This window comes from Sciurus carolinensis, chromosome 7, assembly GCF_902686445.1.
Source record: "Sciurus carolinensis chromosome 7, mSciCar1.2, whole genome shotgun sequence".
NCBI lineage: Eukaryota > Metazoa > Chordata > Mammalia > Rodentia > Sciuridae > Sciurus > Sciurus carolinensis.
This window is the reverse complement of record NC_062219.1, coordinates 50,736,035-50,762,032: the sequence shown is the minus strand read 5'-3', so window position 1 is coordinate 50,762,032 and position 25,998 is coordinate 50,736,035.

The following is a 25,998-nucleotide window of genomic DNA, read 5'->3' as shown; positions in this document are numbered from 1 at the left end:
AAGGAAGACTTGGGTCTCCTTCAGCTCTGTGATTTTTTGAAGCAATGAATAGGGCAAATGACTGAGAGAATGAGAAAGTGAAAGGTTGCCAGTTGGCAAAGACACAGTATCTAGGGGATGTTTAATGCTGTCATGTTCTCATGTGATCCAAATTTAAACATTAAGGCAATATTTTATGCTCTGTTCATGAGAATGGTCTGTCATAGATTAAATACAGAAGATGGGGGTTTAAGTTCAGCTCTTCTTTGTCTAGTTGTATGAACCTGCTGTGGTTTTGATATTTTTTGTATCCTAAAAGTTTAAGTGTTTGGGGCTTGTTCCTCAGTGTGGTGATGTTGAGGTGGTGGAACTATTAAGAGGTGGACCTAGTGGGAGGTGATTACAGTCCCAGAGGAGCTGCCCTCAGAAAGGATGAGATAGCACTTGTAGGACCCTAGTAGGTTCCCAAGAGGCTGAGTTGTTATAAAAACCAACTGCCTTCCTATCTTCTGAAGTGTTCTCACCCTCTCGAATGCATGGCCACCATGATGTCATCCACCATGTGGCCCTTTCCAGAGACTGAACAAATGGGACTACCCAGACTTGGAATTAAAGTCTCCAAAACTCTGAGTTAACTAAACCTCTTTTCTTTATATGTAACACAGGTTCAGGTATTATATTATAGCAATGGAAAATGGACTAATACAATTTATTACTTATAAGTAATAAATTGTATTAGTCCATGGACTTACACATTCATGTGTAAATGTGGAATAATTTTACCAATGATAGGTTTCTCAAGATTATTAAAATTATTTATGAAATAAATTTATAAAGATAACTTTCCAAGGAGTAACTCCAATATTTTCTATGTCAGTGATATATGACTGTGTATAATTTCTCATTTTTTGATCAATACTTATGTAACTGACCTTGTTTATTTTATTCCCAAGCCTTCATAGGCTAGTTTTACTTTGGATGACTTTTGTAAAGAACTCTGAGCTTCCAGGATCACATTTACCAAGAAAACTATAATATTTTACTTTTGTCTCAAAATGTATTTCTTGCATTTATTTTTCTATACTTCTTGGAGAATAGGATGTTGTTTATCATTTAAAATGTCAGGGACTCTATATAATCCTGTAGGTGGAAAATAAAAATTGAGATTTTTGGGGGGTGATAGCTGAAAATTATCTGAGTGTTATTTTAACTTGTGGTATATGTTTTGTGTTCACATAGTATTTTGGCATATTGATAATTATCTTTTAATCCTTCTCCATGAAATATTCCTAAAAAATATCTGGTGTGTCTTATTAAATAGCATTTGTTCTCATATTGTTGGGTTTTGTGTAATAATATCTGTTGAATTAAGACTGATCATTTCATTCACCAGTCTTTTCCAACCCAGAGAAAATTTACAGATAATTTGACAGAATGGGGTCTATTTAGCTAAACAGTGCTCTAAAACTTTTAAGCGTTAATATGATTTGTCAAATAGATGTGTAAATATTTTCTCTTTTTGTCCATGAACCCAAATAACACGCTGGAAAGAAGATGAGACTGGTGCTGAGGGTCACAAAGAGAGCAGCTCACTGTGGCTGTCTGTCATCTTCAGTGTTTGGTTAAATGGGGAAGATGTTTCACAGGAACTAACCATCTGTAATAGAAACCTGAAAGTGAACAGACAAATCTTTTCAACCTAGCCAACTCGTTTGATTTCCCAGCTGATACTGAAGTAAAAATGCAGATAGCTGCAAGATGAGTTAGCAAATAGTAAGACAAGACTTGTATCTGTTTGTACACAACTCAGTTTTCTGGGAAGTGGGAGGGGCAGTTTTCTGCACAGGAAAAGAATTTCTAAATTAAACAGGATTCTTCCTCCCCTCAAAATGACATATACTTATAAGCACTGAGTAAGGAAATAGATTTAAGGTATCAGCTGTTTTGATCGTTAAAGGACAGAAAGCTCAAAAAGTTCAAGCTTGTTTCTTTTATCCCGTTCTTTTCCTCCATCTGGATGTTAAGAGTATTCTGTACTAAAGATGTAAAACAAAAATTGTATTAGTATTCAATTCCTTTATTCGCACCAAAAAGTCTATTGGAGACTGACATCAACTAAAGGAAAATTTATCTTCAATTGGTTAAAATTAAAAAAAAAAAACTAAGTATGATTTCTAACTGATCATTCCTTATTTATCGGGGGACCCCCATACACATTCCCAGCCTGGTGCTTAATGCCTGCCCTGTTGTAATTTGAAAACAGGTACATGAGATGAATACATAAAAATAACAAAACTACAAATACAGTGAGCTCTGCAGAGTTCAGTGAGGTCAGCAGAATTCTTGATACTCATTGGTTCCATACAGATAGACATAGGAAGTCCTTCCATTTAACAGGAGTAGATTTGCTGTATTAACAATGGGCAGTGTTGCCATGGATCAAGGCCCCAGAAAGCTATCAAAGTGTTCTCTTGGCAGTCTAAAACCATTCAAAATTAAACCTCAAGTAAGATAATTACATAGTCTGAATGGGAAAATAGCAAGGGAGAGGGCAGGAGGGGAGACTTTAATCAGAAAACAAAACCAAAGAGATATTTAAGGTAAAATTCAGTCATTTTATTCATCAGGGACTATTGTGAATTGTACTGACTCCCCCTCATTCCCTCTGAATTCATGGATTTGAATCCTAATCCACATTACCTTGGAGTGTATTTGGAGGAAGGGACTTTAAAGAAGGTCATTTCTATGGTCAGGTCCTGATCCAGTATGACTGGTGTCCTTGTAAGAACAGTTTAGGACAATGACACAGGCAGAGGCAAGACCACGTAAAGATGAGGGAGAAGGTACCATCTTCAAGCCAAGGAGAGAGGCCTCAGGAGAAATCAGCATCTCAGACTTCTAACCTCCAGAAATTTGAGAAATTTCTGTTGTTTAAACCACTAGCCTGTGGTACTATGATATGGCAAGTCTAGCAAATACAAGAATAACTTTATTTGACTTTTGAATTAAATAATTTTCATGACTTTCTTTTAGTTGCAATTTCCTTCCAGATGGCACTTACTCAACAGACAATAGAATTTTTTTAAAAAAATACAGTGTTTTAGGGAAAAATGGACTTGACTTCTGCATCTTTCCTGGTTAAGCCCTAGAAGAAAATCTGGTTATTGTATGTCTTCCAAGTTATGGACAGCATAATGCCCATTGGAACTCTCATACTTTCTATGTGGATATTATCTTCAACAGTGGGAAGACCATGTTGGTCATTGCTAGAGGCTCTGGGACGTGTGTTCAAGGAATATGATCTGTGGAATAAAGATGAAAAGAGAGTTGATGATTTAGCTATTTTTTTACTCAATTGTGCAATTAATTTATATATTAGTTCTAAATAGACATTCTTCTGCATTATAAAAAATGTTCTCATGTTTAGCTGAGGCTCTTCTTGAAGAACAGAAGTGGAGCCCCAGTTCTGCCTAGGACCCCTTTCAGGAGCAGGGAAGTAGAATAAAGAAAAACAACCATGGACAGCTTCAGAGTCTCAGAGGTCCCACTTCACCCTTCTGAACTCCGCACACGGTCACTCCCAGTCTTTGCGTGTTGTTTTCACTGTGAATACAAAGCAACTTATTAAATCCTTGTGTTTAGAGAGTCCCTGTAGTTATACAAGTGTTCAGGAGGGAGGTAGTAAAAAAAGGTTACCAAGGATTTCCTGTCTACCTAGTCCTAGGGACTCTAGGAGTTTGCTGTCTCTGGGGTCTTCCTGGACCCTGGATTCTCATTGCCTTTATGCCACTGTTCAAACCTTTGTCTCCTGTCAGGGAGCTTTACTGTAGATGCTGAGATGCAAGAAGCAGTAGAACCCTGAAGGCTCAGCACACATTAGGCACCTGGAAGTGGAGAACCAATATGAAAAAAGGGCTGTCACGTAAATCCTCTGGCTGTCCAGAGATTTGGCTGTACGTCTACCTGCTCAAAATTAATTCCCAAGAAATTAAGCTATCTATTGGTACTTGATACCACTGAGTGGCCAGCTTGGTAATAATTGTATCTCTTGTCCCTGCTTCTCTAACCTTTCCCCATTCCTCCTTTTAAGTCCTGCATGGCAAACCTTTATTTCAGGTTTCACTTCCTGGGTGACCCAGGCTAAAACAGAAGGGAAGAGAAAAATTGTTCATTCTTCAACTAGATGGTATTATTTGATCCCAAAACAAGAAAGCAGAGTTAATTGAATTTACTACTTTCAAACATACATGGAGTTATCTGCCTTTTATCAAAGAACTAGAAGGTATCATTTTGCCTGAGCTGACGACTCTAAACAGCAGCTGGGTGTGCAATGACTTTCCCCCTCTCCCAGGTCTTCCTTCCTGACTTGGTGATTCCCAGGGCCAACAAACTTTGGCACATGCCCATAGGACTCCGTCCTGCACATCATCTTTCCCTCCTGACTGCTGTTCCATGGACTTCAGGATTTTTTTAGCCAACCCCCACAGGGATGCAAAGAGTCAATGCATATATGAAACTTCACAAAATTCTTCTTCTTTTTCTAATTACATACAGGCAGTTACCTAATTTACTCATTTCTTTTGCTAGAGGTTTTATCTACCCTTAGAGATAATAAAAATGACTCATAAAGCAAACTGCAATATATTAATTGATTTATTATTTAATAACTTGTACCTATTATGTGACAACTATTATGTCATAAGGATAAATATTATTCCAACTATTATGGAATCAGGGATAAATTCCACCTAGTTCCTGCTTTCTAGTGACTCTCAAACAGAAGGAGAGACAGGCACATATGCCTTCACAACACTTGGACAATCTAAGTGAGTACAGGTCACAACTCTGGGCTGACTTCCAGTTATTTTGGTTTGAAGAACTAAAGGACCTAATCAAGCTTTCAACCAAAAGATGATTTTTCTTTTTGAAAATGACAGATCATTACGTGACTTGGGGGTATATGACAAAGAATCAAATGGCATTACTATATTATGAGTGCTATTTACACTCATAAAATAAAATGTGGGTACAGAATTGATACTAAGCCTTTTCTCATTCTTCATTATGTACTTTTAATCCAAGTTAGTAGAAAATAGAGCAGCTATTCATGTTATTAAAATAGGCTTTCTTAATAAAGCTTTATATTTTATTTTCAATAAGCTAGCAAAATTTGTTTTTGATTAATTTTATAGGAACAATCATCTTAATTCAGATGAAATTTTTAACACTTCAAGCACAACGGTAGAAAAAACATTTAACTTAAAATTTTAGTATAAACACTTTTTTAACTGCAGAGAATGACAAGGTCATCTATAAAAGATGTCATCTTTTATCTCTAAAATCTATAAAAGTATAAAATGCATTAAAATAATATTAGGTCGTGTGGTGGTTAATTTTATGTGTCGATTCACCTGGGCCATGGTTCACCCTGATAGAGTTTCAAACAAGTTTTGGAGTGTTGCTGTGAGTATTCTTTTGGAGAACATTAACATTTAAATCCATAGAGTGTATAAAGCAGATCTTCATCCTTAGAATGGGTGAATCTTATCCAATCAACTGAGGTTCAAAATAGAACAAAAGAATGACCCTCCCTGAGTAAGAGAAAAATCTACCTGAGGGACTTCAAATTGGAGCCCTGCTCTTCATGGTTCTACTGCAGCCTGCTGACCTGTGCCCTCAAGCTAGCATGACACCAGCTCTGCAGATCTTAGACTTACCATCGTCCACAAATCAATTTCTTATAATAAATCTCTTTTTAGGTACATGACTTGTATTGGTTCTGTTACTCTGGAGAACGTTTGCTAATACAGTGGTAAAATTAAATGGAGCTATTAATTCAAAGAGAAAAGGAACCATAGATGATTTCTAACAATGAAAGAGCTTGTTTATGAATTTCAAAAATAAATAATGATATGTTTGAACAATTATGATGTGTAGATTACACTGGATACACCTTAAAAAGTGGAGCAAGAGTTTTATTCTAAAACAGGGTTGCACAAATGTTTTCTGTAGGACTTAATACGAAATATTTTAGACTCTGGACTCTTTGGCCTCTGTAGTTCTACTAAAGTCTCCTTATTTAGCACAAGACCACATCTAAATGAATGTATATTGCTATCTTCACCCCAAAATCTTGATTTATAAAAATAGGTGATGAGCCTGATTTGGGTCATGTGCAGTAGGTAAGTAGTTGGCTGACTCCTGCTATATAATATTAATATTTGCATTTTATTGAAAATTATATTTTATAACTACTTGATCATACAATGAAAAGTTTTAAGATGCCAATTTGAAGATGTGCAAAAAGGGGCATGGTATTTCCAAAGTCTTTAGGAGACCCAAACTTGAAGGATTGTGCAGAGCAGCACCACTGTTGTGAAGAATGGGGGGGGAAACAGGAGGGCTAGCCAGGTAAACAGGGGAGAAGGGACCCTCCAGGGAAAGGGGGCAGGATGATCAAAAGCACAGAGACACAGCAGGATGCACCCCTGCTACTCCAACAACTTGGTGTTGGAACAGAAGACATGATACAGCTAAAGAGGTAGATTTGAGTTAGTGTCAAAGACCAGTTGCAAAATTTTGAACTTAACATGTGGGAAGTGAGAAGTCACTGGATCGTAAGGAGTAGAGTGACACACTGAGTAGAAGGCCTGAGGAGGCAAGATAGGTTGGGTAAGGGCAAGGGAGGACTGAAATGAGGCAGAACATTTAGGAGAGGATTGCTCACTCTCAAGGCATATAGATAAGTCTGGGAAAATTTTAATTTTGTTTTTTATTGTAAACAAATGGGATACATGTTGTTTCTCTATTTGTAAATGGAGTAAAGGCATACCATTTGTGTGATCATAAATTTACATAGGGTAATGTTGTTTGATTCATTCTGTTATTTTTTCCCATCTCCCCCACCCCTCCCACCCCTCTTTTCCCTCTATACAGTCCTTCCTTCCTCCATTCTTGCCCCCCTCCCTAACCCTAACCCTAACCCTAACACTAACCCCTCCTACCCCCCATTATGTGTCATCATCTGCTTATCAGCAAGATCATTTGTCCTTTGGTTTTTTGAGATTGGCTTATCTCACTTAGCATGATATTCTCCAATTTCATCCATTTGCCTGCAAATGCCATCATTTATCATTCTTTATGGCAGAGTAATATTCCATTGTATATATATGCCACAGTTACTTTATCCATTCATCAATTGAAGGACATCTAGGTTGGTTCCACAATCTGGCTATTGTGAATTGAGCAGCTATGAACATTGATGTGGCTGTATCTCTGTAATATGCTGATTTTAAATCCTTTGGGTATTGACCAAGGAGTGGGATAGCTGGGTCAAATGGTGGTTCCATTCCAAGCTTTCTGAGGAATCTCCATACTGCTTTCCAGAGTGGCTGCACTAATTTGCAACCCCACCAGCAATATATGAGTGTACCTTTTTCCCACATCCTCACCAACAAATATTGTTGCTTGTATTCTTCATAATAGCCATTCTAATTGGGGTGAGATGGAATCTTAGGGTAGTTTTGATTTGCATTTCTCTTATTACTAGAGATGTTGAACATTTTTTAATATATCTGTTGATTTTTTATAGATCTTCTTCTATGAAGTGTCTGTTCATTTTCTTAGCCCATTTGTTGATTGGATTATTTGTATTCTTGGTATAGAGTTTTTTGTGTTCTTCATATATTCTGGAAATTAGTGCTTTATCTGAAGTATGATTGGCAAAAATTTTCTCCCAAACGGTAGGCTCTTTCTTCGCATTGCTGATAGTTTCCTTTGCTGAGAGAAAGTTTTTTAGTTTGAATCTATCCCAGTTGTTGATTCTTGCTTTTATTTCTTGTGCTATGGGAGTCCTATTAAGGAAATCTGATCCTAAGCCAACATGTTCAAGATTTGGACCTACTTTTTCTTCTATAAGATGCAGTCTCTGGTATGATTCTGAGGTCCTTGATCCATTTTGTGTTGAGTTTTGTGTAGGGTGAGAGATAGTGGTTTAATTTCATTCTGTTGCATATGGATTTCCAGTTTTCCCAGCACCATTTGTTGAAGAGGCTATCTTTTCTCCATTGCATATTTTTGGCACCTTTCTCTAGTATGAGAAAACTGTATTTATTTGGGTTTATGTCCATGTCCTCTATTCTGTACCATTGATCTACCTGTCTATTTTGGTACCAATACCATGCCGTTTTTGTTACTATTGGTTTGTAGCATAGTTGAAGATCTGGTATTGTGATACCCCCTGCTTTGCTCTTCCAGTGAAGGATTGCTTTAGCAATTCTGGGTTTCTTATTCTTCCAGATGAATTTCATGATTGCTTGCTCTATTTCTATAAGGTACGTCATTGGGATTTTAATTGGAATTGCATTGAATCTGTATAGCACTTTTGGTAGTATGGCCATTTTTACAATATTTCTTCTGCCTATCCAAGAACATGGGAGATCTTTCCATGTTCTAAGGTTTTCTTTAATTTCTTTCTTTAGTGTTCTGTAGTTCTCATTGTAGAGGTCTTTCACCGCTTTTGTGAGATTGATTCCCAAGTATTTTATTTTTTCGAGGCTATTGTGAATGGGGTAGTTTTCCTAACTTCTCTTTCTGAAGATTCATCACTTATGTATAAAAATGTGTTGGATTTATGAGCATTGATCTTGTAACCTGCTACTTTACTGAATTCACTTATGAGTTCTACAAGTTTTCTGGTAGAATTTCCAGGTTCCTCTAAATACATAACATGTCATCAGTGAACAGGGATAGTTTGAGTTCTTATTTTCCTATTCATATCCCTTTAATTTCTTTGGTCTGTCTAATTGCTCTGGCTAGAGTTTCAAGGACGATGTTGAATACAAGTGGTGAAAGAGGGCATCCCTGCCTTGTTCCAGTTTTTAGGAAGAATGCTTTCAATTTTTCACCATTTAGAATGATGTTGGCCATGGGCTTAGCGTAGATGGCCTTTATAATGTTAAGGAATGTTCCCACTATCCCTATTTTTTCTAGTGTTTTGAGCATGAAGGGTGCTGTATTTTATTAAATGCTTTTTCTGCATCTATTGAAATAATCATGTGATTCTTGACTTTAAGTCTATTGATATGGTGAATTACATTTATTGATTTCCGGATGTTGAACCAACCTTGCATTCCTGAGATAAAACCCACTTGATTGTGGCGCACTATCTTTTTAATATATTTTTGTATGTGATTTGCTAAAATTTTGTTAAGAATTTTTGCATCGATGTTTATTAAGGCTATTGGTCTGAAATTTTCTTTCCCCGATGTGTCTCTGTCTGGTTTAGGTATCAGGGTGATATTGTCTTCATAGAATGAGTTTGGGAGGGTTCCCTCCTCTTCTATTTCATGGAATACTTTGAGGAGTATTGGAATGAGCTCTTCTTTAAAGGTTTTGTAGAACTCAGCTGAGAACCCATCTGGTCCCGGACTTTTCTTTGTTGGTAGGTTTTTGATGACCTCTTCTATTTCATTGCTTGAAATTGATTTATTTAAGTTGTGTATGTCCTCCTCATTCAGTTTAGGTAGTTCATATGTCTGTAGAAACTTGTTGATGTCTTCAAGGTTTTCTGTTTTGTTGGAATATAGATTTTCAAAATAGCTTCTAATTATGTTTTGTATTTCACTCGTGTCTGTTGTGATATTTCCTTGTTATTTCCTAATTTTAGTAATTTTAGTTTTCTCTCTTCTTCTCTTTGTTAGTGTGGCTAAGGGTTTATCAATTTTGTTTATTTTTTCAAAGAACCAACTGTTTATTTTGTTAATTTTTCCAATTGTTTCTTTTGTTTCAATTTTGTTGATTTTGGCTCTGATTTTAACTATTTCCTGTCTGCTACTACTTTTGGTGTTGGTCTGTTCTTTTTCTAGGGCTTTGAGCTGTAGTGTTAAGTCATTTATTTGTTGACTTTTACTTCTTTTGTTGAATGCGTCCCATGAAATAAATCTTCCTCTAAGTACTGCTTTCATAGTGTCCCAGAGATTTTGATATGATGTGTCTTTGTTCTCGTTTACTTCTAAGAATATTTTTATTTCCCTCCTGATGTCTTCTGTTATCCATTCATCATATAATAGCGTATAATTTTAATCTCCATGTATTGGAAAAGTTTCTGTTTTTTATTCTGTCATTTATTTCTAATGTCAAACCATTATGATCTGATAGAATACAAGGTTGTATCTCTATCTTCTTTATTTGCTAAAATTAGCTTTGTGGCGTAAAAATATGGTCTATTTTAGAGAAGGATCCATGTGTTGCTGAGAATAAAGTATATTTGTTCTTTGTTGGATGGTATATTCTATATATGTCTGTTAAGTCTAAATTGTTGATTGTGTTATTGAGATCTATGGTTTCTTGTCGGGGTACCGCGGACCCCACCCTAGTCTGGCACTGAGCCAGGGTGGCCCAGTTTGCAACATCGAGGACCTCAGTCTGGGGCCCCTGGTTTGCAACAAACAGCTAACACTGCTGACTCATGCTCAGCTGCATGCCCTCTTGTTGCCCTTATTGTGTTACATTGTTATCATGCTCTCCCCACATGCTCAGTAACTCTGATTGGCTGCTGTATATGAGGTGATTCTTGTAACTGCCTAGAGACTGATCTCAGGCTGACTCTGATTGGCTTATGCTTGCTATATAACCCAGACACTTCCTCGAATAAGGAGAATTGTTTGTTGGGCATTGTTTGTTGTTCATCGTTCGTCGTTCGTCGTCCTCGTTCGTTGGTCTTGTCTTTTGGGCTTTTTTGTTCGTGTGAAAAGGAAGCGTACGCGTTATCATTGCCTCTGCAGGTGGTGGGCAGTGATAAATGGTGCTGAAACCCGGGAAACTGAAAACTATAAAGAAAACAAGGTAAGATATTTTAAAATTTTTTAACAAGTTAAACCGGTTATAAAAGGGTCAAAAAATAAACAGGTGAAAGGCAGCCTTGAAAGGCAGCCTTGACGTTCGCGGTACGTGACTATCCAGAAGCAAAAGTAAACAGGTGAAAGGCAGCCTTGACGTTCGCGGTACGCGACTATCCGGACTAAGCGAAAGGCGGTCCATATTAAAGTGAAAGTAGCACGCGAAAGGCGGCTACCTGGACTAAGCGAAAGGCGGTCCACATTAAAGGTATTAAAGTGAAAGTAGCACGCGAAAGGCAGCTACCTGGACTAAGCGAAAGGCGGTCCACATTAAAGGTATTAAAGTGAAGGTAGCACGCGAAAGGCGGCTACACCCTGGAAAGGCGGTTCAAGGACTAGATAAGCACGTGGAACGCAGCTTACATTGTACAAGATGGGGTCTGAAAAATCAAAAGTTCGTATGCAACAACCCTTACAGGAACTGCTTAAGGCCAATGGTACACCTTTAAAAATTAAAACTGCTAGAACATTTTTAGATACAATAGAGAAGGTAGCTCCTTGGTTTTTAGATGAAGGATTATTAAATATTCCACAGTGGGAACATCTTGGAGAGGATCTTCATAGGGCAGATCGATAAGATCCACTGCCTGATGGAACTATGGCTATATGGTCTTTAGTGAGAGGGTGTCTAGACACAAATAAGGACAAATTTGATGAGCCCTTTACAGAGGGAAATCAAGTTTTAGAGGAGATAAAAGAGGAACGCTCATGCCATTCACAAAAAACACAAGATTCGGGAAGTAACTCTGAAGGGGAACTATCAGGAGAGGAATTAGCTAAATATGTTAAAAAATGGACGCTCAAGGAGGAACACTCTTTGACACCTACTGCGCCTCCTGAGCCTCCTCCTCCGCCACCTTATGAAAAAACGCGGAGGGAGTGGAGTCATTTGGGATCAGCAGCGTATCCTGTTTTTGAAGATCCTCAAAATCAAAGATATCATCAGACATTAGATTTTAAACATGTTAAACAGTTAAAAGAGGCAGTCAGTACATACGGTCCACAGGCTGCTTTTACGATCCCCCTAGTAGAAACCATATCCAGTTTAAATTTGACACCCCAGGACTGGATTAATTTGACAAGAGCCACTCTTTCCGGTGGGCAATATCTTATGTGGAAGACGTCTTGGCAAGAAATATCTTCAGATACTGCCAGGTGTAATGCAGCTGCAGGCAATCCTCAATGGAACTTAGACATGCTCATGGGCACAGGTCCTTATGATAATTTACAAGCTCAAATACAGTATCATCCAGGAGCATATGCACAAGTGGCTACTGCTGCTACTAGGGCGTGGAAGACATTACAAGGCACTGGTGACTTGCAGGGTCAATTGTCTAAAGTCATTCAAGGCAGCAATGAACCTTATGCAGATTTTGTGGATAGATTGATTCAAACAGCCTCTCGCATCTTTGGAGATGCAGATCAAGCTATGCCTCTTATAAAACAATTGGCATATGAACAAGCCAACAAATGGTGCAAAGAGGCTATAAGGCCATGGAAAAGTAAAGATCTTTCAACATACCTAAAGGTGTGTAGGGATATTAATGATGCTACTGGTCAGGGCAATGTATTTGCCGCTGCCATAGAAAGACAAAGTCAAGTACTAGCGGCAGCCATTTCTCAGGCCCAGTCTAATCCACCCTATCCTCATAAGAGAAGCAAAGGATCAATGGGTTCTTGCTTCGCCTGTGGCCAAATGGGACACATGCGAGCAAATCGTAATAAAGTTCCACAACCTAACACCAGACCTGGCTTATGTCCCCGTTGTAAAAAGGGCAATCATTGGAGTAGTGTTTGTCAGTCTATGAGAGACAAAGAGGGAAATTTCTTAGGCCCTAATCCTCGATTTAAAAAAAAACGGGAGACCGAGCCCACCCCGGGGCCCACAACAAATATACGGGGTCATTCAGCAGGTGCCTCGACAATGGTATCCCCCAACAGAGAACGCGAGGTGCACAGAGCAACAACAGGAAGCGCAGGATTGGACATCCGTGCCACCACCAGATTGGTCTTAACCCCAGAGATGGGAGTACAAACAGTAGATTCAGACTGGAAAGGGATCATACCAAAAGATAGTGTAGGGTTATTATTAGGCAGAAGCTCCACCGCTCTAAAGGGGTTAATAGTACATCCTGGAGTAATAGACTCTGACTGTGAGGGCAAGGTAAAAATTTTAGTATCCTCCCCAAAAGGTGTTACAGTTATCTCTCCAGGTGATCGTATTGCTCAAATGCTCATTTTACCTAGTCAGCATTCTCTCTGGCCTAGTGAAGGTATAATAAGAGATAAACAAGGATTTGGATCCACTGGAGACCCTATGGCCTGCCTTACCCTAGGTTTAGGTGAAAGACCACTCTTAAAACTTAAGGTAGGTGGGGTTCAAATGTTAGGACTTTTAGATACAGGGGCTGATAAAAGTATCATCAGTGCTCTTGATTGGCCCAAACGCTGGCCACTTGTTACTGCAAATCAGACTCTTAGGGGACTAGGAATAGCTCACAGTCCCTCTCAAAGTGCATCTACTCTGCCTTGGAAAGATGAGGAAGGACATTCTGGAGTTTTCCAACCATATGTGTGTAACTTGCCTATTTCCCTATGGGGGTAGAGATGTTTTACGACAAATGGAGATGAAACTTACTACTGATATAATCTATAAAGGAACTCCAGTAAAAGATATGTTACAAAAAATGGGGTATAAAGAAAACAAAGGTTTAGGAAAACTACAACAAGGTATGGTCCAACCTGTCCCTCTACCTACTCCAAAAAATGATACTTCAGGATTGGGTTTTTCCTAGGGGCCACTGTAGATAACACCATCCCATTAGTATGGAAAGATGATAAGCCTTGTTGGGTACAACCTTGGCCCTTCACTAAGGAAAAACTAGAGGCTGCTCATGAATTAGTAATACTCCAATATTTGTCATTAAGAAAAAATCAGGAAAATGGAGGTTATTACATGATCTTCGGGCCATTAATAATCAAATGTATCCTATGGGACCTATCCAATGTGGGTTACCATTAGTCTCAGCTTTACCTAAACACTGGCCCACCATTATATTAGACTTAAAGGACTGTTTTTTCTCCGTTCCCCTCCATAAAAAGGATTGTTGGAGATTTGCTTTCACTCTGCCTGCTATAAATCATTCCCAACCTGATCAAAGATATGAATGGATAGTGTTGCCTCAGGGCATGGCCAATAGCCCTACAATGTGTCAAATATATGTAGATAAAGCTTTAAAAACCACTCGAAACAACTTTCAGGAATTGCTTATCTATCATTATATGGATGACATATTAATATGTCATAAAGATAGAGACATTCTAACACAGGCATTACAGTTCATGACTGAAAAATTAAGTTTTTGGGGATTAACCATAGCACCAGAAAAATTACAAACAGGAGAACTACAACATTATCTAGGAACAAAACTGTCTGCTACTACAGTCCAACCTTTAAAGCTTACTATCAGAACAGACCAATTAAAAACCCTAAATGATTATCAAAAATTATTAGGAGATGTCAATTGGATCAGACCTTACTTAAAATTATCTACAGGAGAGTTAAAACCTTTATTTGACATCCTTAAAGGTGACCCTGATTTAAATTCTAGTAGAAGTCTTACCCCTGAAGCAAAAAGGGCTATACAATTGGTTCAAGAACGGTTACAATCTTGTCAGATAGTTCGCTGTGATCCGTCACAGCCATTAATGTTGGTTATTTTTCCTGAGAGTCATAGCCCCTCAGGTGTTTTATGGCAAGGTGGCCCACTACAAAGCATTCATCTCTCTAGTTCTCCTACAAAAATGTTACAGTCCTATCCTACCGCTATGGCTCAGCTAATACTCAAAGGCATAGAAACATGTATCACCACCTTTGGTGTACAACCAACAACCATTGTTACTCCATATACTGTCAATCAACTATCATGGCTAATAAATAATGATTCAGATTGGGCTGTACTCTACTGTACCACTACTGCAACTTTTTATAATCATTACCCCAAACATCCTTGGATCCAATTTTGTAAAAATACTCCCATCATTTTTCCTAAAGTCACTAGATCTAATCCTATAAAAAATTGTACAACCGTTTTTACTGATGGATCTAAAAATGGAGTTGGGGCTGTTCTCATCAATGACAAAGTCTATACTCTCATTATTCAACCCCACTCCGCTCAAGTTACCGAATTGGCTGCAGTAACTATGGCTTTCAAATTATTAAATAATGTGCCTTTTAACCTATTAACAGACAGCTATTATATTGTCAACTCTTTATCTGTTTTGGAAACAGTACCTTATATCTCTCCACATTCTACTATTGCTCATTTTTCTAGTCTTTTATGTTTCAGCTAACAAACAAAAAAGATGTTTCTCTCAATCTCTCTCAATGTTGGAATGCTTCTAGGTTCTCACAGGCAGTCTTAATGTGTGTTCCTACCTTCCTACCAGTCCCAGTCTTTGTTACAGGTACAGAGTACTATTATCAAGAAACAGGAGAGATTTTGGCATCATAACGGCCGTGATCGCCACGGTAGCAGTCACCGCACCAGCAGCATTGACGCAACCATACAGACCATACAGACAGCAACAACAATCACTTGGCCGAAAATACAACTGCAGCCTTATAGACTAAAGAGACCCTAAACCAACATCTAACAGCAGGCATACTCCTTGTAGATCAGAGAGTGGACCTATTACAAGAACAAGTGGACATATTACAAGAACTTTTGGGACTGGGATGTGTTTACTCTTTAAGAGCTGTCTGTGTTACTTCCATTGTATATGATAATTCCAGCACCATAGCTGGGTTATCTAGAAAATTGCCAGCCTACTTGGTCGTCTCAGTTTGATAATCTTACCTCACAGCTTAGGGCTGAAATTGTCAAAGTTAATTCTACTAGGGTACAAATTGCTTCTATGTCTGAGCTGGCTAAGTGGTTTTCTTCTGCTTTCAATTTTGTACAACAGTGGGCAAGCCTTGATACTTTGGGGTTTTTACTCCTCCTTGGTAGTTGTACAACTACGAGCCACCCAACACAAAGACCGGATTATTTTTCATCAGGCCATGACCGCCCTAGAGGCTGGCAGTTCCCCTCAAGTTTGGCTTTCTATGCTGGACCGGTAGTCAATGACGGGTAATGAAGGAGGTGGCCATGTACCAACCTAAGACAGAAGCTGTAGCATGCTCTACAGTCTTTGATGACGGGTAAGGACATGAGCTGACCCCTCAACCTAAGACAGGCACGGTCTCAAGCCTTTTCCTTTAATAAAGGAAAGGGGGAGCTGTCGGGGTACCGCGGACCCCACCCTAGTCTGGCACTGAGCCAGGGTGGCCCAGTTTGCAACATCGAGGACCTCAGTCTGGGGCCCCTGGTTTGCAACAAACAGCTAACACTGCTGACTCATGCTCGCTGCGTGCCCTCTTGTTGCCCTTATTGTATTACATTGTTATCATGCTCTCCCCACATGCTCAGTAACTCTGATTGGCTGCTGTATATGAGGTGATTCTTGTAACTGCCTAGAGACTGATCTCAGGCTGACTCTGATTGGCTTATGCTTGCTATATAACCCAGACACTTCCTCGAATAAGGAGAATTGTTTGTTGGGCATTGTTTGTTGTTCATCGTTCGTCGTTCGTCGTCCTCGTTCGTTGGTCTTGTCTTTTGGGCTTTTTTGTTCGTGTGAAAAGGAAGCGTACGCGTTATCATTGCCTCCGCAGGCGGTGGGCAGTGATAGTTTCTTTATTCAATTTTTGTTTGGAAGATCTATGCAGTGGTGAGAGAGGTGTGTTAAAATCGCCTAGTATTATGGTGTTGTGGTCTATTTGATTTCTGGAAGGAGAAGGATTTGTTTGACGTGCATGGATGAGCCAATATTCTGGGCATAGATATTTATGATTGTTATGTCTTGCTGATTTATGCTTCCCTTAAGCAGTATGTAATGTCCTTTATCCCTTCTGACTAGTTTTGGTTTGAAGTCCACATTATCTGAAATGAGGATGGATACTCCAGCTTTGTTGTTGTGTCCGTGTGCATGATATGTTTTTTCCCATCCTTTCACCTTTAGTCTATGGGTATCTCTTTCTATGAGATGAGTCTCTTGCAGGCAGCATATTGTTGGATTTTTCTTTTTAATCCAATCTGCCAGTCTATGTCTTTCAATTGATGAGTTCAGGCCATTAACATTCAGGGTTATTATTGTGATATGATTTGTATTCCCAGTCATTTGACTCATTTTTGTTTTTTGACATGATTTGGTTTCTCCTTTATTTGGCAATTCCTTTAGGCTAGTTCCTCCCATTGCTGATTTGCATCGTTGTTTTTCATCTCTTCCTCATGGAATATTTTGCTGAGAATGTTCTGTAATGCTGGCTTTCTTTTGGTAAATTCCTTTAGCTTTTGTTTATCATGGAAGGATTTTATTTCGTTGTCAAATCTGAAAGTAAGTTTTGCTGGATATAAGATTCTTGATTGGCATCCGTTTTCTTTCAGGGTTTGGTAAATGTTTTTCCAGGCCCTTCTAGCTTTTGGGGTCTGGATTGAAAAATCTGCTGATATTCTTAATGGTATCCCCTGAATATAATTTGATTCTTTTTTTCTCGCGACCTTTAAAATTCTTTCTTTATTTTGTATGTTAGGTATTTTCATAATAACGTGCCTTCGTGTGAATCTGTTGTAATTTTGTACATTTGGAATCCTATAAGCCTCTTGTACCTGGTTTTCCATTTCATTCTTCAGATTTGGGAAATTTTCTGATATTATTTCATTGAATAGATTGTTCATTCCTTTGGTTTGTTTCTCTAAGCCTTCCTCAATCCCAATAATTTTTAAATTTGGCCTTTTCATGATATCCCATAATTCTTGTAGATTCTGTTCATGATTTATTACCATCTTCTCTGGTCAATTTTGTTTCCAAGATTAAATATTTTGTCTTCAATATTTGAGGTTCTGTCTTCCAGGTGTTCTATCCTATTGGTTATGCTTTCTATGGAGTTTTTAACTTGGTTTATTGTTTCCTTCATTTCAAGGATTTCTGTTTGTTTTTTTTTTCCAGTATCTCTAACTCTTTATTGAAATGATCTTTTGCTTCCATATTTGCTCTTTTAACTGTTGATTGGTGCAATCATTTAATGCCTGCATTTGCTCTTTCATCTCCTCGTTTACTTCCCTGATTGTTTTAATTATATACATTCTGAACTCCCTTTCTGACATTTCTTCTGCTGTGCTGTCATTTACTTTTATTGATATAGTATCTAGGTTTGTTTGGGACATTTTCTTCCCTTGTTTTCTCATATTGGTCAGTTATCAGTGGGACTCTGAGATATTGCAGATTTCCTCTATTGGCTTATAGTGTCCCTGTAGATTTCCAGTATATCACCTCCCAGCCTTCAGTAGTCTGAAGTCTTGAAGGAACTTGATAATGCAGTGCTTCCGAAGAAAGCTGCCCCTAGCCCACTACTGGGTCCAGGGCGGGGGGCTGGTTCTGCATGGAAATCCTCTCACTGGGCAGGTCTGCTCCCAGAAGCTGACTGTAGACAGGACCTGCCGCCACCGGAGGGAGCCAGGCTGCTCGGGGAAAGCCTCTCCCTGTCCTGCCTTGGTCCCAGAAGCTGCCTGCGAGCCAGGGCCCACCGCTGGGTCCGGGGCTTGGGGTTGGCTCTGTGTGGAAAAGCTCTCACTGGGCGGGCCTGCTCTGAGAAGCTGACTGTGGATCGTGCCTGCCACCGGAGGGAGCAGGGCTGCTTGGGGAAGTCTCTCGCTGCCCTGCCCAAGCTGCCCACTGACCGGGCCTGCCACCCAGGCCGAGCTTCACCCGGTGGGAGAGACTCACCCCGCGGCTCTGTGTTGGTTCAAGTCTCTCAGTACCTCCCCTTCTTGAATCCCAAGTTCTGGAGCAATGCGAGATGCAGTCACCCTCTAGTCCACCATCTTGGATCCTCCGAAAAGATTTAATTTTAATGAAGAAGTACTTTATACAACTTGTGAAATTTTTTTAATGAATTAAGTTTGATTTCACCAGTGCCCACAGGTTATAAAGAAAGTGTCATGCTCATTAAGGACTGAAACTAGACCATCCTGAGACAGAAGGTGGCATGATGAACTGGACTCACCACTCCACCCTCCCTGCATTCAGCCCAGACCAAATAAATTTGCTGACTCTACTGGTTTTCTATTACTGTAATAAATTATCACACATTTAATGGCTTAAAACAGCACAAATGTATGTCTTACAACTTTATAGGCCAGAAGCCTGACGTGGGTCCTGGAGGACTGAAATCAGTGTGGGAGGACCGTGCTTCTCCTGGAGGCTGCTTCTTTGCCTTTTCTGACTTCTTAAGGTCACCAGAATGTCTTAACTCATGCCCCACTGCCTGCATTTTGAATACCCAAATGGTAGGTTGACACTTTCTCTTTCACTTGTGCTTCCCTCTTTCACTTTTAAGGCCCCTTGTGGTCACATTGGAACCAGCTGTGTGTCTCCCAGTGACCCCTTCCCAAGTTTTCACTTCCTATGTATCAAGGTTCTTGTGATTTTAAAACTTACAGTCAGCACATGCTATTCACAATGTAACACCTCACCACTCACCTGTTATTCTTTATTCAACACTCAGCTCAGATGGCTCTTCCTCCAGAAAGCCTTCTCCCATATAATCTTACTATCCCCTCTCAAGTAGTTACCTAAACAATTTTGTTTAACAGCATCCTGTTATTCACTCCATTTCTGTGCACATAAAAGGATTTATTACAAAGCATTCTAATTTGTAATTCTGCACCATGGTCATTTTCCTTTCCTTGACTCTGAATTTCTTAAGAATTGAAATCATTTATAATTAAGATCGACATGCACAGCACCAAATACACTGTCTGGCATTGAGCACAGGGTTGTAGATCACTACCTATTTGTAGATGGGTCATGGAATAAGATTGGCTTTGACCATCATTTATTTTTAATAGAAGGGAATATATACCAGTGTGTGGGTGGTAAGATTATTGTTTTGTGAAAATTTGTTTCAGTCATATACAGAGCTGTGATTATGTCATCATGCCAAATGTATGATTTATAATTAATTGGTCATGAAAAAGAGAAGTGTAGAGACTACTAGTTTAATAATGTTTGATTCATAACCATGGAATAGATTATGCACCGTTACATAGCTAATCCCAATACTGTACACCTTGAGTCTGTAGAGACCTCTGGTGACTCTTCCAAGTAAGGATGTTCGGTCAGATGTTTCCTGGCCTTCTCCTTTCCTAAATGTATTCCTCAACACACATGACGAGTTTTCTGTATGTTGAATGTTTTCATCTCTACGTGACTGGCTGCAAAGAGGTTTATCCCATGAAAAGCTGAGAAAAATTCCTCTTAGAAGCCCTATCATTGATTCGTTTTCCAAGAATGTTTGGTAAGGAGCAACTTACCTTGACCAGAATCTGCAGAATGATTACAGTGTGCTTTTCCCTCAGCCCTGAGGCAGGAATGGCAGAGACTGCAGAAGCCCTGCTGGTCTGAGCCTGGAAGCCAGACCTCTCAGCCCACAACCCCCGCACAGCTTGCCCATGCTCTGAAGTGGTTGCTGTCCCAGATCACTGAGCTAAAAACATTAATTAAAAAAAAAAGAGAAATAGGTCAAATCTGTATTGCTGGAGGCAAGCTCAAATTGGAAGAGTCGAGAGTCCTTGAATCAAATTTCTGTTTCTTTAATCAGGTCTGAACAAACATCCACTTCTGTGGTTAACTTTATTTCCATGTATTTGCTTATTTGTCAGTTTTCAAAAAGTTCCTGAGGTAACTTGACTTTTCTGGGATCATATGATGTGAAGACAGAGGGAAAAATAGATGGAAAAAAAAACATTTAGAAATTTTAAAAAATTAAAAAGAAAAAATTGTACTTTGATGTATTGAAAGTAAACTCTTCCTAGCCCTGACCTAACCATGTTCATGATGTTTTTGGAACTTACCAGGGGAGAGCAAAGGCAACAGTAAGGATAAAATTATTTGACTTGCAAAACTTTAGGGAAAGAGCTGTATTTTAGCAATGTGAATTTTTTTTGTGTGTGAAACTGCCATGATGGGCAGAAGTCAGTCAGTCATTCCATACCTGGTTAGAGCTATTTCCTGTTATTCCCCTTCAGTTTAAACTATATAAAATCTGCTTCTCTGTTGTATACAGTCATTTTCTACTCCTAGGCTGGAGTCAAAACCAAGAGAGCCTGCAAATATAAAAACAAAGGCATACTTTTCCTCTCATACCTCCACTTACAAATAATGAGTCTTGTTTTAAATTGTATTTTTCTTCTTGGTAGTTAAGAGCAGAGGTTACAAACTGAATTTGTGTTTGGTGGTATCTCTCTCTGCAGGGGAGTGGTGTGTTGTACATGACTCACCAAAATTGAGAAATCAAATAGGGCAGTAGAATAACTGAACAACAGAGGAAAAGATGAACTCAAAAAGGTAAGAGTTGAGATGACTTTTAAACAAAACCTACCTGGGACATTTAGCTGAAAAATTAATTTAAAGTGAAAAACATAAGAGGAAAATAAAACTGGAACAAAGAAAAGAATGTTAAGAACTAAGAAAGAACTACTAATGTTTGATGACCTGTCAACTCTCAAATGAAAAGCAAGTGTCCTGTCTCACAGTCCACTCCTGTGAAGACATAGGGTTTCCAAAGGAAAAGAAAGGCAAGCTTCCATTACAGCTATCCCATACGCCTATATCACACTAGACACATGTATGTTCTACTTTGTTTTGAAGTCACACTGGCCACATCTGTGACAGAGTTGAGCCAACTTTGCTTCCAAATGAGTTTTCTTTGATGCCTGTCTACACGGTAGAAAACACTGAATTGTTGTATTGCAAATAAACATGCCAAAAGAGTTTTAGATTTGTTGGCATTTTATAATGGGAACTCTTTCCCATGAGAAATGGGACAAATTTTATTCTGGTACATTTAAATATATTATGTAAACATCAGGAAAGACCAAAAGGAACATATCTATGATTCTATATATTACTTAGGTTGTTAATAAAAAATGTGGGTCAGTGTCATGGGAGGATTGAAGAATGTCCCTACTTTTGCAGACAGAAACAAATAAGAATTATTTTCCTATATGTTTCATCTTATGATCTAAACACAATTCATTTTAATTACTCTTTATTTTGTGAATAATAGAACTTTATAAATGATTATAAAATTATAAATATGAGCTCTCTGAATTATGTATTTTTTAATTAAAAAGAAGCAACAGAAAATCGTAAAGTTACTTTCCTTCAAAGACTGCAAATTTGGAACATGATTATCTCCAAACATTTTGTGATTATTTATCTCTGTATCTATCTTCCTGTCACCTGGTTACTATCTGAAATAACAGAGGATTCTGCTTTGTCTCATCTCTAATTACAATTTAATTCACACTTATAACTTTTTATAGTAGACTAGAGATTCTTATTCTCCTTCTGAGATTCAGCATTATTATGAGAAACTGTCACTTTTTAATCAGAACTTTTAACCGTATCATTTGAAAACACACTGATACTAGAATCTAATTAGCCAGGCCCTCTGGGGCTAGAGCTGCTCTCAGCCCTACAGCCTCTTTCTAGCCAGATGAATGAAGGAGGCAGAGATCCAGGCACAGCTGGGAGAGATGAGTTCTGTCTGCAGAGGACCTTTCTGCTCCAGAACTTTGACAGGGGAATGAAGGAAGCACATCGTGGACACTTCTTGGTACATCAGGATCACGTATGCAGGACAGATCATGGAGCACCTGTGACAGCATTATCCTACCCACTCCATATTTAAATAAACAATTCTAGTTCTCCTCACACTGCTTGGAAAGAGAAATAATGGGTATACAGTATTTTTTTTTATTTTTAAATGACAATATCATTGAAAAATACATGTCTGTGTTTTATTCCCACAGTGAACACACTGACTCATTGCACAGAGGTTAAGGAAAATAGGAGAAAGAAAATTTCTTTCTCTAGATTGCGAATTTGAGTGAGAAGGGGAATGTCAGGAAAGAATCACAATGTACTGGTTATGATTAAATAAGAACAATAAAAAATTTTTCCAAAGGACTTTTATTTCTTCAGAAATATGTAAAATAGGTATATACATTTATATGTGCTAAAAAGAAAAAGTAAAGGCACAATAAAATTGCTCTTTTTTTTTTAAGTTTAAGCAAACACCAACTCTTGAAATCGGCAATGCCAAACCAGAAGTGATTTGGGAGATCCACCAAAGGAACACGGGGAGGTTTTTATGGGATGAATGCAGAAGGGAAACAACAACAACAACAAAAATTGGTTGCAACTCGTCAGTTGCTTTATTTGCTCGATTCCATTGGAAAATTCCTAGTTACATAATTTTGTTTGTTGGCTACTTCTAATTATTGAATTTAAGTTCTGTTTTTATAATAAACAAGGCCTTTAATAGAAATCGTTCAAGTTTTGCTTCTGGTTACAAATCAAGCAAGGTCGAAATTGCTTATGAAATCTACCTGGCTTCATCAACTTAGGGATTCTTCAGACTCATTCTCCATTTTGCTTTAATACATGACAAAATGCACACGTTTATGTAGACTTAATTCATGTAAATATAAATATATTTAATATATATGAGTGTATACATGTTCATGCACATTTAATTTGTTAATGGAGAACTAACTGATCATCTGTATGTTTGACATCTTCTTTTAGTTCATGAACTTTTAGCCTTCCTCTCTATCTGACCCTGTACCCCCATGTTGAAGGACAATGGTGTTCCTCCTAAGCAAACTCTGCTCTAGAAGACTGTGCATGTGTATTTGACTTTTCATGGGCTCATCAGGTGCCCCAAACTGGGTCCTTGTTTTCCTAATGAATGTCCCAAAGAATGAGGAGTAAAAAGAATTCTTCCAAGGCTTCAGTAGAAGCCAAGTCCTAAAGCCAGTCTGATTATTTCTCCTAAAAGATTGGTACTGTTATTCTGGCATTTTGACCCTTAGAAGCTATCCCATTGCCAAACCTGATTCTCAGTCTCACATTGATTCTATGATCCTATGTAGCCTTCTAATAATTTGTGATTTTGCTTAAGCGATCAGAGTAGGTTTCCATTTTTTATTGCCAATTGTACTGTAAATGATACAAATGCTGAGAAGAGTCTCAATCTTGTTTAAATCTATTTCCAAAATAAAATTTTAAGACTACTAAACTGGTAGTTTTATGGAAAAGAAACTATAGCATTTAGAAAACAATAATTTTGGGACTACAAAATACATTCTCCTGCCAGGTGTGGTGGCCCACATCTGTAATTCCAGAGACCGAGCAGGTTGAGTAGAGGATCATGAGTTCAAAGCCAGCCTCAGTAACTAAGCAAGGTCCTAAGCAGTTCAGTAAGAGCCAGGTTTTGAAATAAAATATCAAATGTGGCAGGGGATGTGGCTCAATGGTTAAGTGCCCCTGGGTTTAATTACTGCTACTAAAGGAAAAAAAAAAGGTACATTCTCCAAAAATAATAAGAAATTAATAAACAGGAATCTGTGATTTTGAAATTAGGAGAGAGTAAAATCTTGGTTTTCCATACATCTGGAATTTTGAAATCTATTATAATATTGTACTTTTTAATGATTACTTTTTAACTGTTCTCCATTAAGATTTTAAACCAACATATTAATATCGACATAGTTTTTATTTTGTAAGGAAAAACTAATATATAAATGAGCTATTTGTTATGCACAAGTTCATTCCAATTACCTTCAGAGTCATGAAGTATGTGTAGACTGAAACATGGGCGTTTTAAAACAGTAATCACTAAAATCATTAAAAATTATACTATCCCAGCTCCAATGGATAGACTGGTCTTAGCTTTAGAAATCATTTTTATATTTTAAGTTATCATGAAATATAAAAAGATTTTGCTAAACTTTTTAAAAATAGCCTTTTCTTTTTATATTTTATGCAAAATCCAACTTATAGTGAAGTAGGAATTTTTAAAATTGCTTTCATGGATATAATTGAAGAAGAGTTTAATAAGGTAAAGTCATCCTAGTCAAAGTTCTTAGCCAGGAATTAAAGATATTGATATTAAAATTATACTATTAAGCACACCAAAAAACAGAATCATAAACCTTTTTGTATTCAACAGACATAAACAACTACTTGCATGCACAGGTAACCTCTTAACAGATTCGTTTAAAAAAAAAGATAAAACCCAAGATGATATAAAAAAAAATAGCTGACCTCTTATAAAACAAAAACAACTATGAAATACCTCTATCAACAGTTATTTTGTCACTAAAAAGATGCAAACAACAATTAGGCCCATGTTGTCCTCCTCAAAGTCATTCCTTGGGTTAAACCTCCTTATTGGTTGGAATTTAAAAAGGAAATAGAATCTCTGGAGGGGCCTCTACCAGAGATCTTCCAATGACAGAATAGATTTCTGTATCATAATAACACTTCTCCTTTTATGTTTCTAAAAGCTTTGAAAAAGAAGATAATGGATGTAATATAGAATATGCAAACTTTAAACTATGTGAAGTTCCATAGAGAATATCAAACAGTGGCATTTGCTGATAAAAGTGCAGGCAACATAAAGCAAAATGGAAGATGCTAATGGGCAATCAACCACGTATTACTGCAGTTTTATCTTCCAAGATGCTTTAAGGTAGTTTCTTCCAAACACCATAAATTTGCAAATTCTCCAAAAGATGCATTCTAAAAACTGAAAAAGATGCAAAGGAAATATTGAGATTCTTAAAAAGCAACATAAAGTGCCCCAAGCATAAAGATCAGCACTTTTCAAGCACATATCATCTCTCCCACTGGCACCATCTACAGCCTTTGTAGCTGCAAGGTATTGACTGCTTCAGAGCACTCTAAATCTGTTCTATTTGCTTTTCCCAAAGCACCATAATTAAATCCAACAATCTGTATCAGCACCCAAGAAGATGACTTGCTGAAGAAAATTACACAACAGGACCACTCATTTTCCTTTAAAATTAGGATATGAAATTTCCAATGTATGTACCTTTGTCAATAATTCTGTACTTTTCAAATAAAGTCCTTTCTCTGCTCTCTGCCATGTTTATTTCATATCTTTTCCTTACTCCTACATGTAGCACACAGCTTAAGATTATAG